The sequence below is a fragment of the Rhinatrema bivittatum genome, chromosome 9, assembly GCF_901001135.1.
Source record: "Rhinatrema bivittatum chromosome 9, aRhiBiv1.1, whole genome shotgun sequence".
NCBI classification, from domain to species: Eukaryota; Metazoa; Chordata; class Amphibia; order Gymnophiona; family Rhinatrematidae; genus Rhinatrema; species Rhinatrema bivittatum.
In genome coordinates, this window is record NC_042623.1 from 79,011,183 (window position 1) to 79,028,571 (window position 17,389).

Genomic DNA, 17,389 nt, shown 5'->3' on the forward strand with positions numbered 1-17,389 from the left:
ATAGTTGCAATGGAGAAGGAACAGAGAAGGGTGACCAAAATGATAAAGGGGATGGAACAGCTCCCATATGAGGAAAGACTAAAGAGGTTAGGGCTGTTCAGCTTGGAGAAGAGATGGCCGAGGGGGAATATTATAGAGGTCTTTAAAATCATGAGAGGTCTAACACAGGTAAATGTGAATCGGTTATTTACTCTTTCGGATAATAGAAGGACTAGGAGGCACTCCATGAAGTTAGCAAGTAGCACATTTATAACTAATCAGAGAAAATTCTTTTTCACTCAACGCACAATCAAGCTCTGGAATTTGTTGCCAGAGTATGTGCTTACTGCAGTTAGTGTAGTTGGGTTTAAAAAAGGTTTAGATAAGTCTTGGAGGAGAAGTCCATTAATTGCTATTAATCATGTTGACTTAGGGAATAGCCACTGCTATTACTGGCATCAGTAGCATGGGATCTGTTACATGTCCCAGCTGTGGTAGGCCCACGCCCGGGCCTACTCACCCCAGGAATCCAGTTGCCAGCTCCGGTTCACCTTCGCTTGCGGAGGTCGGCAGACGCCTCCGTCCCTGAGCGCCTGCAGCCACCTCTGCCGCTTCTGACTCCTGCGCGGTTCCTCCCTGCGCCCACGCGGGCCGCGGAGTGACGGCGATGCCCTGCTTCTTCCGGGCCCTGGCTTAGGCGCATGCGACTCGCACACTCTTAAAGGGGCTGTGGCGGGAAAGTAGCCCACGGCCCCAGATGATGACATCACTGGGCCTCTGTATAATAGGCAGGGCCCAGCCACTTGTTCCCTGCCTTGGCAACAGATCTCCAAGATTACTCGTGTGCTCATTCCTGGTTCCTGTTCCTGTTGTTGTTCCTGGTTCTGCTTGTTCCTTCGTCTACTCCGCGTACCCTTGGACTGATTCTCTGGTATTGACCCCTGCTTCATCTGGACTACACTTGGACTGATCCTCTGGTATTGACCCCTGCTCATCTGGACTAAGCTTGGACTGATTCTCTGGTACTGACCCCTGCTTCATCTGGACTATGCTTGATCTGATCTCCTGGCTCTGACCTCAACTCTGCTTCCGGTACTGTACCTTCCTGCCCCCTGCCCTGACTATAGCTTGCCTTGGACTCTCCTTTAGTATCCTATAGACTTGGCCTCTCAGGCTTCGGCCTATCTTTACCTGGACACCCCCTGCTCTCCTCTGTTCCTGATGGCATCTGGGTCTCTGGAACCCTGCCTCATCCAGACCATCCTCAGCCCTCCAATACCTCTGCTAGTTTCTGGCGTACCCTTGTCTACACCAACTGAGAGTCATCACATGGAGGCCCGCCTAAGTCCAGCCGGCCCCGACACCCAAGGGCTCAACCTAAGGGGAGCATGGGCTGGTATTGGCAAAGCTCCAGTCGGCCTCCATCTCCTAGCCTGCTCTGCCTTCCGACAGTGGAGACCCGTAGGGCTTGCCCTGCGGGTAGCGTCAACCCCACCTCGAGCCAAGGGTCCACCATCAGCACAACAGGATCTACTTAGTATTTGGGTACTTGCCAGGTACTGTAGCCTGGATTGGCCACTGTTTGAAATAGGATGTTGGGCTTGATGGACCCTTGGTCTGACCCAGTATGGCAATTTCTTATGTTCTTATGCCTTCATTACTTCTTCTTTGAACTGTTTGGCACCTATTGGAGGACCTCTACCTTCAGTGTGAGCACTGAGAGTGAAGAGTGGGGAGACATGCCAGGGGCCCCGGAAGATTATTCTTCCTCCCTAGACCCTCCCCTAGACCCATATCACCCCTTAGTGACAGATAAAGCACAAACAGGGGGACCAGTTACATGTAGATGAAACAATAGCCTCTTGCAGGTCATAACTAGAATACACCTTAGCTATCTTTTGAGCCTATTGATTCTTTTCGGCAATCAGAAAAGCAAATGTTGCTTACCTGTAACAGGTGTTCTCACAGGACAGGATGTTAGTCCTCACATATGGGTGACATCACAGGATGGAGTCCAATCACGGAAAACTTCTGTCAAAGTTTCCAGAACTTTGACTGGCCCCTACTGGGCATGCCCAGCATGGCACTAACCCTGCAGCCAGCAGGGGCCCCCCTTCAGTCTTATTTAAAAGCTACAGGCAGTGCCGAAAAATAAAATAAAACGTTACGAACCCAACACCGCGAGGCGGCGGGCGGGTTTCGTGAGGACTAACATCCTGCTGTCATGTGAGAACACCTGTTACAGGTAAGCAACATTTGCTTTCTCACAGGACAGGCAGGATGGTAGTCCTCACATATGGGTGAGTACTGAGCTGAGGATGTCCGAATATGCACCAAATGTACCCAAAGGTGTGCAACAGGCACAACAACTGGGGTGGAATTTGGTAGAGGGCATCCTGAACCCTACCAGGCAGATGGAAGGGTGTTGGTATGTCACGTTGTAAACAGGTTATGAAGGACAGACTGGTCGAAGATGGAATATCGTCTTCCTGCTTTGTCCAAGCAATAGTGGGCTGCAAAGGTATGGAGAGAACTCCAGGTGGCAGCCCTGCAAATGTCAGGAAGCGGCACCGATCGTAGGTGTGCTACTGAAGTCGCCATGACCCTCACAGAGTGTGCTTTAACACGGTCTTGAAATAGAATGCCCGCTTGCTGATAGCAAAAGGATATGCAGTCCGCTAACCAGGAGGAGAGAGTCTGCTTACCCATAGGCTGCCCTAATTTGTTAGGATGGAAAGAGACGAACAATTGAGTGCTCTTCCTGTGGGCAGTACTACGGTCTAGATAGAATGCTAGAGCCCGTTTACAGTCTAGGGTATGCAGAGCCTGCTCTCCTGGGTTGGAATGGGGCCTGGGAAAAAAGGTAGATAGTATGATGGATTGATTGAAGTGAAAATCCAAGTCTACCTTAGGTAAAAATTTAGGGTGAGTGCAGAGTACCGCCCTGTCCTGCAGTTTAGTGTAAGGCGGATAGGTAACTAGGGCCTGTAATTCACTAACTCTGCAAGCTGAAGTGATTGCCAAAAGGAAAATCACTTTCCAAGTGAGATATCGAAGTTCACAGGTGTGAAGAGGCTCGAATGGTGGTTTCATGAGCCGACCCAAAACTAGGCTAAGGTCCCAAGAAGGGGCCAGAGGATGCAGTGGAGGCTTGAGGTGAAGCAAGCCTTTTAGAAAATGTGTTACAAAGGGTTGTACTCAGATAGGAACATCCCCGATACCTTTATGGAAGGAGACTACCGCACTGACATGCATCCTAATGGAAGAAGTTTTTAGACCTGACTCTGATAAATGCCAGAGACAGTCCAAAAACTTCATGATTGGACAGGTAAAGAGGTCAAGGGACTGAGAAAAGCACCATGACGTGAACCTGTTCCATTTGTAAGAATAAGCTTTTCTCGTGGAAGGCTTCCACGAAGCAATCAAGACACGGGAAACTGGTTCAGAAAGGTTAAGTGGCTGAAGGATTAACCTTTCAACATCCATGCCGTCAGAGACAAGGCATGAAGATTGGAATGGCGGAGGCACCCGTCGTTTTGAGTGATCAGGAGCAGGTCCATTCCTAAGGGAATGCGCCTGCGAATGGAGAGATCCTGAAGTATTGGAAACCACACTTGGCGTGGCCAGTGAGGTGCTATCAGGATCATAGTTCCCTTGTCCTAACGTAACTTCAAGAGAGTCTTCAAGAGAAGAGGAAGTGGAGGAAATGCATAAAGCAGACCGGTTGTCCACGAGAGGGAGAATGCGTCTCTGGGCTGAGAGTTTTTGCTGCGAATGAGAGAACAGAAGTTCTCTACTTTGCAGTTTTGAAGGGACACAAAGCGGTCTATCTGAGGATATCCCCATTGTTGGATGATGGAGTTCACTACCGAGGAGTTGAGAGACCACTCGTGCGGTTGAAAGATGTGACTCAGCTTGTCTGCTAACACATTGTCCACTCCCGGCAACCAGGTGGCCCTGAGGTACATCGAATGGGAGAGACCTTCCGCCCATATCTGCGCAGCTTCCTGACAAAGAAGGAAGGAGCCTGTGCCCCCTTGTTTGTTGATGTAGCACATGGCCACCTGTTGTTCGTCTGGATCAGGATAAATTGATTTGAGAGGCAATCCTGAAATGCCCTGAGAGCGTATCTTATTGCTCGAAGCTCCAGGAAATTTATTTGGTGTTTGGCTTCCTCTGGAGACCAAGATCCTTGTGTCTGCAGATTGGCCACATGGGCTCCCCAGCCGAGGTTGGAAGCATCGGTGGTGAGAGTTATTTGAGGGTTTGGAGTCTGAAAGGACAAGCCTTGGAGGAGATTGATTGTTCTGATTTTTCCACCAGGCAAGAGACTGATGGAGTGAGTCTGTTACGTGGACAATGGTCGACAGGAGCTGAATGCTTTGAGTCCATTGAGACCTTAGAGTCCACTGCATGACTCTCATGGTCAAATGGGTCATTGGTGTGACCTGAACTGAGGATGCCATGTGTCCCAGGAGAATGAGAAAGTGGCATGCAGCCGCGGAGTGCTGAGACTGCAGCTGGTGAGCAAGAGACATGAGAGCGAGAGCTTGCTGTCGAGGCAGAAAAGCCTTTGCCTGCAAGGTGTCCAAGTCTGCCCCAATGAACGACAAGGTTTGAGATGGGACTAAGTTGGATTTGTCGTAGTTGACGAGAAATCCTAATGAAATTAGAGTGTGTAAGGTTAGATTGAGGGACGACAGAGCAGCTTGCTGAGTGGGAGCCCTGATTAACCAGTCATCTAGATAGGGGTAGATGTGAACACCTTGGGTCCTGAGGAAGGCTGCAACTACTATGAGGCATTTTGTGAAGACTCGTGGCACAGATGCTAGGCTGAATGGAAGCACTCGGTATTGATAGTGCTTGGGGCCTACTAGAAACCTTAGGTATTTGCGATGAGATGGGATTATCTCAATATGAGTGTGTGCATCCTGGAGGTCCAGAGAGCAGAGCCCTTCTCCTCTTTATAGAAGAGGAAGAAACGAGCACAAGGTTACCATCTTGAACTTCTCTCGCTGGAGGTACTTGTTGAGGGCCCGTAGGTCCAGGATAGGACGAACACCTCCTGATTTTTGGGGGATAAGAAAGTACCGGGAATAGAACCCTAAGCCGTGCTGAGACTAGGGTACGGGTTCTATTGCCTTGGACTGGAGAAGGAGGGAGACCTCTTGATCCAGAAGGATGGAATGATCAGATGTTCTCCACGTCGGTAGAGGTGGAGAGTCTGGTGGCAGGGAGAGAAAGTTCAGATGGTAACCCTGAGCAATTATCGCCAGTACCCATTGGTCTGAGGTGATTGAGTGCCATATGTTGTGGAAGTGGCACAATCGATCTCCCACTGGTATGTGAGACAGTGGAATCTGGCTGCTGCTCTCTAGGTGGAAGTCAAAAACCTGAAGCAGGGCCTGGCTGAGGAGCTGCTTGCAGCTTTTGTTTCCATGCCTGACGAGACTTGGCTTTTTGAAAAGGTCTCGTGGCACGAGATCTTGTTGGTGGCAGGTAGGACTTCTTCGGCCGGAAGAAGGACTTTTTAAGAGTCCTTTCGGAAGGGCTGTTTTGAAGAGTAGTCAGGAGGAATCAAAGAGAGCTGTCTGAGAGTCTCATGATGGTCCTTAAGTTCCGCCACTGTCCGCTGAATCTGCTCTCCAAATAGGTTATCTCCCACACAGGGTAGGTCAGAAAACCTGTCTTGTACCTCAGGGCGAAGGTCAGAAGACTTGAGCCAGGCCCATCTCTTTGCCCAAATAGCTGCTGCAGACACTCTGGTAGCAGTATCGAAGATATCATAGGATAATCTGATCTCATGCTTGCCTGACTCAAAACCCTTGTTTACTACGGTTTGAAGCTGATCTTGGAATTGTTGAGGCAGGGTATCTGACAAGTTTTGTATCTGCTTAAAAATGACCCTATTATATTGGGTCATATAGAGCTGATAAGCGGCAATCCGGGAGATGAGCATTGAGCCTTGGAATACTCGGTGTCCAATGACATCTAGAAACTTCTGTTCCTTGCCAGGGGGGAAAGAAGTGTGAGGCTTTGATCTCTTTGCTCTCTTTTGTGCAGATTCAACAACTACAGATTGGTGATCCAATTTAGTTTTTTGAAAGCCTGGAGCTGACTGTACCAAGTAGGTAGTGACAGCCTTTCTATGGACTGGAGCAATGGATCCAGGATGTTCCCAGTTCTTCTTGAGGAGATCTAGAAAAACCTGGTGGATAGGGATGGAGGTTATTTCTTTAGGAGCATCCAAAAATTGGAGCAACTCCATCATCTGATGTCTGTCATCCTGTTCAGTCTGCAACTGGAAGGGAACCAATTCAGACATATCCTTCACAAAATTTATAAAGGAAAGGTCCTCTAGAGGAGAACACTTCCTACTTTCAGTGGGTGAAGGTGGTGAAGGTAAATCATCGGTGTCTGGCGAGGAATCATCAGTCCAGCTATCATAAGGATCAGCACCTGTCCCTCTAGGAACTAGAGGGGGATGGGATGGTGGGATGCCTGAAGTTCCTGGCCTAGGCTCCGAAGGAATCGGAAGAATTATCGAAAGCACCGATGAAGGCATCGAAGGTACTGGCGCAGGCATGGAGGGCATCAATGGATGGTTCGGTGGCGCCGATGGACGTATTGGCACTGATGGTTGGATTGGTGGTGAGGGACATATCGGCATCGATGGCAGAGGCAGAACTCCCGATGGAGGGATGCGAAACGGTGTTTCTCCTCCCGATAACAATATAAGCGGGGAGGGCACCAGAGCCATCGGCGACCCAGGGTCCATCGGTGGAAAAGCGGCAATGAGCGCTTCCATCCTGGAGAGCAGCGATGCCAATGCTGTTGGAATTGGGTCAGTGGACAGTTCCGCAATCGGTACTGGTGTCTGTGCTGGAGGAACCTGGAGTTGTTGAATCGCCTTGTCGATGGCCTCCTGAACCATCCGGTCCAGTTCTTCTCGGAGGCCTGGAGCAAGGAGCCCAAGCTCCGGAACAGAAGAAGGAGGCAGAGGCATAGCTGGAGGGACCACGGCTCCCGATCCCCTGTCGGGGGAGGGTTGCCTCGGTGACCCGTCGCTGAAAAGGTCGGTGCCTTTTCTGGACGGAGTTTCTTCAATGGCAGCTCGGACGATGGCGAGGTCGATGATTTCGCTCCCTCGATGGTCCGAGACTTACGGTGTCGATGGCAATGTTTGTCTCTACGATCCCCTCGGTCCTGAGGGGGAGTAGAGGGTGTCGAAGGCCGAGATGTCGTCGATGCTGGACAGTCACCGGCTGGTGGTCGATGCTGGCACGAAGTTGACGGTGCTGGTTCTGATGACGTCGATGCAATGGACGAAGTCGGGATTTGAGCACGAAAGAGAAGTTCCATCTTCTCCATTCTGGCCTTGCGACCTTTTGGTGTCATAAGGGCACATTTGGTGCAGGTCAGGACATCGTGCTCATGTCCTAGACACATAACACAGGCTTTATGTGGGGTCTGTGATGGACATGGTGCGATTATAGTCCAGGCACCAACGGACCCCCGACGCCATGGAAAAAATCGAGCCGCGGTACGGTCGACGGCCAGTAGGCTGTGAGGGCCAAACTCGACGGTAATCGACGGAAAATGGGTAAAAACTTACCGGAGTACCGCGGACTGAAAAAAGTTAAAGGAGGCACCCTTGTGGGGCAAACAAACTTTTAGTAATTCAGTAAGGAAAATTCCTGTCAGGAATCTCTGCAGAGCTCCTTTACCGCGAGGCTACTGCTGCGTGGAAAAAAGACGACTGGAGGGGGACCCCTGCTGGCTGCAGGGTTAGTGCCATGCTGGGCATGCCCAGTAGGGGCCAGTCAAAGTTCTGGAAACTTTGACAGAAGTTTTCCGTGATTGGGCTCCATCCTGTGATGTCACCCATATGTGAGGACTACCATCCTGCTTGTGCTGTGAGAAAGTATATACCAGCTCAGCTTGCTGTTTCTGGTATACCTAAAAATATTTCTAACTTTTTTTCTCAAGATCCAATAATAACTGAAAATTATGCAAAGTGCTTGCAGAGCCTTCTTTAGACCCATTTTTCTCTTTAGACTCAGGAGATACTGTAAGAGAGGAAGGCAAAACAGTCAAAGAGCCCTTCCCTTATGAAAGCTGGTTACAGCTCTGTTTTCTACTTGTTCTAGAATGGCGGTGTGGGGGGTTATGTTCCTTTGCACTCAAACCTCTAACACCTTCTTGTTTGCCATGGGAGTGAAGGGAGATGAAGGCTGTGCAGGGGACAATGGACAAGCAGCAGATATGTGCTGACTACAGAGTGATGGAAGTGACCATGTCAGTATCTTCAATTGCTTCACACTCCTATGGAGCATCAATGTGATCTAGAAAGCAAGCATTGAAGTTAGACTTGACATAGCTTATTAGGACATACACGTTAAGAGTACATGCATTAGCGTCAATAAACTATCATGTACCTCATTAGATTTACTTTGGTAGCTTTAATCTACTGTGCCTTCAACTTACTATGAACCTTCTACAGTGTATCTATACCTATCTGGAAAGCATGCCTCCCGGACTCCAGAATGGTGTTCTATTGTTTCCTGGAGAGAGATGAGACTTGTATATAATAGAAAGTGACTGTTGCCTTGGGTCCTGTGGATCCTACTGGACTCATAAATGCATGTTTGCAAGGGAAGAAGACACTAAGTTATTAGGATGTATTTGTATAGCATAGGAGAACTTAATACATTTTTCATGTGTTTGAAATTTTTTTTTCATTTCAAATGTCTATGATCCATTGAATTTCTGATGTCCTTCTCAACTTCAGATCCCTCTGACCTATAGAATGCAGGTTTTCAAGTACCATTATTGTAACTAGGACATTGGAAAACTGAGAATGATTATTTAGCAATGCTTGGCACCTAACCTGGGTTCTGAGCTGCTTGTAATGCTGATTTCCTTCTACTATCAGTTGCTTAAGCAGCACAGCAGAAAGAAATTAGTGCTGCAGGCAATTTGGAGCCATGATTAAGCACCAAGATTTGCCAAATAATAATCTCTGATTATTCTAAGCCCTAAGTAGAATTCTATGTCATGATAGAGTTGTAAATTACATTAGTAAAATTTCTTACCAAGATGAGAGCGGAATTCTGAAGGTAACTGTTGGAGAATCTCTTCAAAAATGGTGTCATCAGCAACTATCGCCTCTATGGCATGAGTTGCTCTGGGATGGGTGCCTCTGATATGGCACCTCATGCTGGCTACCTTATTTGTAACTTCATAAGCTTCATTGATTTTGTCAGACTTGGTAAATTCCCCCTTAAGAGGAACTAACATTGAGGAGCACAGTACTTATTTAATGTGCAGTTGTGGCCATATAGTCAGCCAAGTTGAGGGGTATTGCACATGTTCAATGCAAACAAAATTGCAGGAAGCAACTCCTTGTAGTCCAGTAAGGAGTGGGGTTACTTCGGTCTTGTTGAGATCCTGAAGGTAGAGGCAGCAGACCTGAAAGGAGGAACCAAGCGAGCTGTAGGCTGAGGCCTAACCAGGAACCTTAGAGGATTACAAGACTCATGCTGTAACTGCTTTCATCCTAAGTGAGTGTGAGATAATATTGACCTGAAAGTATAATTGCTTATATTGTTGATATCTATTTTTAAAAGTCAGCTCAAGCACTGTGAAGAAAGAGCTGCTGTGATGTACAATGATTTAAAATTATGTTATTTTTGCAAAATGTATATGGTGGTGAAGTGGGTTTTTTAACTTTAATGCTATTATTTCTCACTCACGTAAAACTCCTTTTGCTGTAAGAACTTTTTCTTTCCCTAATGATTTTTTTTTATATCTTTATTTATTTAAGTTAGAAAGAAGGTAGCAGCTTAACAGTACAGTGTTCTATAACACTAGTACCTGGGGTCAACAAGGTTAAATCCATGAGCCAGAATAAACTGCAGACATCACACTGTGTCCACAGGCAGTGACAGGTGGTGAGTGGCAGTTTGAGAACTGTTTCAGCTAGGGTCTACAGCTGTGTGCTGACACCATTTTCTCAGGATCCTCAGACCTGACTGACAAAGTTATAGCATTTAACTTTGTAGACAAATTGTCATGAATCTGGCTGCTGGATAGCCCTCTCACTAGCGGGAGCCCTCACTGGGCCATGCTCAGACCTGCTCTAGCTGCCGCTTTGAAAGGCTACATGACACCGAAGGGCCAATCCTCCCTCACCGTATACTCCCTGCCTTTGGCCACTTGTTCTCTTTACCTGTTTAACCTTGCCCCTTATTCTTTGTTTTTGTACATTAGCCTGTTTAAACTTGCCCTTGTTCTGTGTATATCTCCTGCCCTGTTTAGGCCTTCTAGCCTGTCTGCCTTGCCTTGTCTTGTCTTTTTGGGTTTATCCTGTTTGCCTGTATTATGTGTCCTATCCTGTCTATGCTCTCGAGTGACCTCCATTGTCTGTGTGTTTCCATAAGAACATAAGATATGCCATACTGGGTCAGACCAAGGGTACATCAAGCCCAGTATCCTGTTTCAACAGTGGTCAATCCAAGTCACAAGTACCTGCAAGTAATCAAACATTAGATAGATCACAAGTTACTATTGCTTATTAATTACTGTAATAGCAGTTTATGGATGTATCCTCTAGGAAGTTATCCAAACCTTTTTTAAACCCAGTTACACTAACTGCAGCAACCACATCCTCTGGCAATGAATTACAGAGCTGAACTATGCGCTGAGTGAAAAATAATTTTCTTTGATTTGTTTTAAATGATCTACTTGCTAACTTCATGGAGTGCCCCCTCATCCTTCTATTATCTGAGGGAGTAAATAACTGATTTACATTAACTTGTTCAACTCCTTTCATGATTTTGTAGACTTCTATCATATCCCCCTTCAGTCATCTCTTCTCCAAACTGAACAGCCCTAACTTCTTTAGCCTTTCCTCATAGGGCAGCCATTCCATGCCCCTTATACTCTGAACTTTCTCCAGTGCAGCTATATCCTTTTTGAGATGCAGTGACCAGAATTGGACACAGTATTCAAGGTGCGGTCTCACCATGGAGCGATACAGAGGCATTATGACATCCTCCGTTTTATTTTCTATTCCCTTCCTAATAATTCCTTACATTCTGTTTGTTTTTTTGATCTCCACAGCATCCTGGGCCGACAATTTCAAAGTATTATCCACTATGAGGCCTAGATCTCTTTCCTGGGTGGTAACTCCTAAGATAGAATCTAACATTGTGTAACTACAGCAAGGGTTATTCCTTATATGCACTTTGCACTTGTCCATGTTAAATTTCATCTGCCATTTGGAAGCCCAATCTTCTAGTCTTGCAAGGTCCTCCTGCAATTCATCACAATCTGCTTGAGATTTAACTATTCTGCATAATTTTGTGTCATGCACAAATTTGATCACCTCACTCATTGTACCCCTTTCCAGATCATTTATAAATATATTAAAAAGCACAGGTCCAAGTACAGATCCCTGAGGCACTCCACTGTCTATCTTTTCAAAGGTGAAACCTGACCATTTAATCCTACTTTCTGTTTCCTGTCTTTTAACCAACTTCTGTTCCCTATGGGCCTCCTAGTGGCCTTTCTGCTATCTGTGGGCCTCCCAGTGGCCCTCCTGTTTCCTGAGGATATCCCTGCAGCCCTCTTGCATCTTATCTGTGTGTTCCTTGCTCTGTATACTATTTCGGTCTTGCCTTCTCTCCTGTCAGCCACCAACACTGGAAGACTCAACCCAAAGGGAAGCTGGCTGGTCAAACAGAAGATCTATGCCAGTCCTGCCTGCTCTTGATCCCTGCAGAGTACTGCACACCTGACCTACCCGCTCCTGACTCCTGCTGCTTCCCCCTGCTTGTGGGTATCCCCAAATTGTCCAGCCCGGCTGTGACATCACATTGGTCATACTAACCCTCCAGCAGAGGTCTCCAGTGGTCAGGCAATTCAGTTCTATTTTCTTGCTCCAGTTAAGGCTCGATTAAGACTAACCCATATTGGATTAATGTGCGCAGGCCATGTCGGTCCAGAGGAAAACCTGAAAAACGTACTCCTGACCCTTATGTAAATGCTAGCATCTGTTCCTGTGTCCCAGTTCCTGAAGTGTTGCCTACTTCCATTTTCTACTGGGGCTGCAGCAGATGCCAAGGTAGGAACCCACCATTGCTAAAGTAACCTGTCTCATTTGTTCTGCACCTAAACCAGCTCCTGAGCTGCAGCTCCCAGTTCCACGTAACTTCAAATCTGCTTCACAGAAAATCCTAGCCCATTCTGAGCCTATTTCAGCACAGCAGATTTCTGAGGTGCAGTCTGTGAAAAACAACTCATGTATCTCTGTTCTCACCATAACTAAATTGATTGTCAAGCCAGCTTGTCTGTTTTACCACCAACTTCAGCTAAACTTGCACACATTCCAGCTACAGTCAAGCCTAGACAAACATTTAAAAAATCAGTACCTGCAAAAATGAATCCTGCTACAGAATCCAGTCCTGCTGTTGCTCTTGTGTCTCTGACTCAGGATACAGGGATACCTAATCAGGCAGCTGCTCCCAATTCTGTACCTGGGAGTTCTACCTATTCAGGTAATTTCAGTTCAGCATCTGATTTCAACTGTCAACTGATTCCTGCTTACAAGCTCTTTCTCCTGCTTCACTAGCTGCTTCAAGTCGGTCTTTAATTGAGATTACCACTAACACCAAGGAAGGTAGCATGGGTATTCTCCCCAATCGTTTTGTCTAATTCTGCTTTTGATTAAACCTGTCATTGTCATAGCCTCTCCCAAAATTGCCTCAGATTCAGAAGCCAGTTCCAGCTCTGGCTCCTGTATATGCCTTCCAGCCAGCCAGGTAGGTCTAGTCCAGTCTCCATGCCTACGTCCCAGCCAGCTTACCTGGTCTTTAGCCCTGAGGTTAATAAGAAGGCAGACTGTGCCATTATACCTGCCAAACAGAATCTGGTGCCAGATTCCAGGCCAGAATCTATCCCTTACGGGGGAATCTGCTCCTGTGGAGGCTTTTCAGGTCCCAAGACCTGCAGCTGCCCTCTGAAGGGAAGTTAAACCACACTCTAGGCTATATGTCTAAGTCAGGTCCCCTCCGAGGAATCCGGTCCAGGCTGCTACCACAGCACATCTAAACACTCTGGTCAAGTCTCTTCCAGAGGTGCTTCCAGAGAATCTGGGCCAGGATGCTATCACAGCATGTCCAGAAATTCTGATCCATGCTGCTCTGGCAGTCCATTCCAATAATCCAGTCTGGGCTATCCCTGCAACACTTCCCAAGACTCTGGGCCAGCCTGTTTCTGCAGCATTTTTTAAAAATACGATCCAGGCTGCCACTACTACTGCAGGTCTAAAGACTCCAGTCCAAGCTGTACCTGCAGCTCTTCCTGAGACCCCAGCCCAGGCTGCTCTTGCAGCACTTCCAAAGACTCTGTCTCAGGCTACATCTATTGCATCACAGACTCCATCCCAGGCTGGGCCAATAGCAGATTCAAAGGCTTTTTTGCCAGACTGCTTCTCCCATAGCAGCACCACAGACCTTACTTCAGCCAGCTTCTCCTGTAGCCTCTCTATTCAAGTCTATGTTCACTGTAAATTCCAGGACTCTACCCCAGACTGTACTCACATCGGATTCAAGGACCCTTCACAAGGCTGCTTTTCCAGTCACAGCACTTAAGCCTCTACAACAGTTATAGCACCCAGAAAGATTGTGCCCATTGCAGTGCCAAGGAGTCTCTTCCAAACTGCGTCCATAGTTTTCAAGCCTCCATCCAGTGCCAAGAACTTTCTTCCGGTATGCTCTCTCTACAGCAGACTGAGCTACAGGTGACTATGCCCACTGATTTAAAGACTCTGTTTGCACTGAATCCACTTGCCTCCATCCAGTCACCAAATAAATCCAAATTGCCTCTGATGACACCTGTTTTTTTCTGCTACATTTCTGCAATGCCAAGTTGCGGTGGTTCCTGCTATGATTCTGTCCCAGGCTGAGCCAGCTTGCCCTGTCATATTTCTGTAATGTCAAGCTGAGCTGGTTCCTGCTATGGCTGCGCTCCAGGCTCCGCTCCAGGCGGACTCCAATCCAGCTATTCCAATCCTGGGATGCTCCTACAGCACACCGCAAGACCCCAGTCAAAATTACATTTGCAGCACCCAAGCCTTTACTTCTGATAACAGCCATAGCCTCCACACCTGCTGTGACTTTGCTGAAACCAATGCCTGTTGCTGCTGCTGCTACTGCTCAAGTCCCTGCCTTCACCTTGAGGAATTCCAAGCCAACTATCCAGGGCTATACTCTGCTCCAGACTGCACCCGCAGTACCCAAGCCTTCATTTCTGGAGGCATCTGCAGTGCTCCATTCCTTGTCCCGGGGTGTACCCGCAATCCTCAAGATATTACTCCCGATGAATTCCTCCTCTGATTCAGGCATTTGAGTACTACCTTGCTCCACTTTAGATGTCCTTGAAGGGGTTTATTATCACGAATCTGGCTGTTAAATAGCCTCCCCTGCCAACAGGGGCCCTCACTGGTTCATACTCAGAGCCACTTTAGCTGTTGCCTTGAAGGTGGCATTATGCAGAAGTCCAGCCCTAGAAGAACCTGCCTCGCAGTATATGCCCTACCTCAGCGTAGTTTCCTCTCTGCCTTTGGCCACTTGTTCTTTTGTTGTATTGCCTTGCCCTTATTCTTGTACTTTTGCCTTTTTAACCTTGCCCTTGTTCTGTATATAGCTCCTGCCCTGATTAGGCCTTCTAGCTTGTCTGCCCTACCGCGTCTCTTGCCTGTGCTCATTGTGTTCTTTGGGCCTATTCTGTCTGCCTGTATTCTGTGTTATGTCCCATCCTGTCCTGTCTAGGCCCACTAGTGACCTTTCTTGTCTGTGTTTTTCCTAGTGGCCCTTCTGCTGTCTGTGGGCCTCCCGGTGCCCTCCTGTGTCCTGTCTAGATCTCCCACTGGCCTAGCTATCCTGTGTGCTCCTTGCCCTGTCTTTGCTCTTTCCTTGCCTTCTCTGTCTTGTCAGTGCGCTCTTTGTTCCTGAGTACCCTGTTCCTGACCCAATGCACCGCCCTACAGAAGACCTGCTAGCCACCAGTACCAGAGGGCGCACCCTGAATGGAAGGTGGCTGGTCAGGCCAGGTGATCTACATTGGTCCTGACTGCAGAAGACTGCACACCTGACCTGCCTGGTCCTGACTCCTAATCCCTCCCTGCTTGGGTGCATCTCCAAATTAGCCAGCCCGGTCATGACACAAACTGATTTAAGTACAGAAATTAATTTTGTGAAAATTCCTTTTTCTTTCCTCTATATGTTGTATTGCAGTTTAAAATATTTTTTGTTCAGTGTAAATCCTTTTTAATGTGGCAACCCCAATGGGATCTCCACTAGATAATACTAGGCAAGAACTTGGGTAGAGAGAGTGTAGAAAGGGAGTATACCACTTCGTTACAACACTCCCATGTGATGGCTATAGTAGTAGGCTCCTTTCTGTTAAGCGCAGGCAGGTTCCTAGATCTGTTAGGTATTTTGAGTTAGAGTTTGGAGGAGTGGGAGCTATTTTAATTTTGCTTTTGCCCTATTTGTGTGTGCTAGGCCTTACTGTCATGGTTATCCAGAATAGAAAGGACACAGTTACTCTTCCAGTATACATGTCTGTTAAGGTTATCTGGAATTTTGAGTTAAGAGATTTTTGGAGTTTTCTTGTGAATTCCTAGTCTTGGCTCAGGGAGAGAAATTCCCCAGCTTTGTGAAGGATAGGAGTAGAGAAGACCTGTTGAGCCCATCTCACACCCAAGTAGATAGCCAATGGTGACTTACTGCAGTATAGCTCCAGTTTTGTATTTTTGTCAGTATTTTGTCTTTTGTTTTGGGAGGAAGTTTTCGCCCTTCCTGCCCAAACGTGTGTGGTGGTGGTGGGGGGGGGGGGGGGGGGGGGGGGGGGGGAAGCGTCTTTCTGACTGTGTGGAGAATTAGAAATGTCATCCTCAGAATATCTTAGGTTGTTATCTGGAGAGAAGCATTAATAGTAAGAGCATTTTTTTCATTTTGTGACCCCCACTGAAGTCTTCACCCCAAGACAAGAAAAAATTTTGAACAATGAAGTGGTGGAAAATCTTTGGAGATGAGGTATTTGTGGGAAGAGAATTCTGACAGTATTAGGAGACCTCAAGTCCATCGTAAGATAAATAATAATCAAAGTCCTGGAGGGCAGAACATCTCAGAATCCACTTACTGAGGGACACATTCATGGATATCAAGAAGTTTGGGAAACTGAATTGAGAAATGGATGTAACAAAGAATAAATGTATATGATATCAAATGATTACTACTAAAGATTTGCAGCAGTAAAGTTTAATTTTTAAACATCCAGTCAGAATTTTCTGTCTCTTCTGGTACCTACACCCAGACAGCAAAATACACCCAGAAAAGAGTTTCTTCTCACACCTCGGGCCCTGAAGATCTATTCTCTCCTCTATCCAGGAATCCACAACCTAGGGCTCTAGGACTATGCAAGGAATTAACCCTGGGATTGAGCATGATCCCTGAACTTCTCTGTCCAAAACTAGAAAAAAAAAAAGCTAAATTAATAATAAACTATTGAACACACAGCCCCCACCACCACCACCACAAGAGATAAGAGGGTTTGAGCATGCTACCATTTAAGTGAACTGCAGCATAAAAACAAAGGAGGACAATGCAACTATATAACTTGAGCCACCAGCCCAGGAAATTGAAAAGATCATCACACTCCTTACTGTGAAGGTACTTAAGTAACCACTGAATAGATGAAGCAGAGATTCAGGTAGGGGATTTGCATGTTACAGCCCCTGGACTTCTGCTGGTAATTTTCTAGGAAATATCCACTAAAAATCAGAGGAGTCAAACACCTAAATTACAGAACCATGACTGGGAAAGGGATTTATGAGAGAAATGTACTGGGAAACAGTTCTAAGAAGCAAATGGATTTTCACTCTAACAAGGGTATTCAGACATGTGGGTACAGAGTTCCCAGACAACAGTGGGGTTTGGCCAGGCAGAATGGAGGAGAATGCACATGTTCTCTCTCCATGGTCCTGCCTGGGTCTTGGCCTTTTGGCTGAAAAGAAGTGATTCATACAGGGTCAAACAACAGATAAAGCAAAAGCCAGGCTGAAGGAAGGAGACTTACCCAGGCTGGGTAACAGCACATGACTGACTATGAGCTTAGTGGAGCTAAAATCACTCAACGCTGAGGGCCAGAATCACTGAATGCTAAAACAGTCATGAGCCTAGTGGAACTGTACACCCAAGCCAGGAAAAACCTTCCGACAAAGGGAGGAGAACTGAAAGACAGCAGCAGGCCGGGAGGTGGAGTAGTCCCTGCCTTGAGTGAGGGGACCCCAGCGGCAGAGCTGGAGATCAAGTGGTCCCCCTTGAGCAAGGGGACCCCAGCA

General features: G+C 47.1%; 1 protein-coding gene across 6 annotated transcripts in view; it reads right to left on the reverse strand.

Moving 5' to 3' along the window:
* The window catches only part of TTLL8 (tubulin tyrosine ligase like 8), a 545,909-nt gene that overhangs the window by 271,822 nt on the left and 256,698 nt on the right, over window positions 1–17,389 (reverse strand). The window lies entirely within an intron of this gene.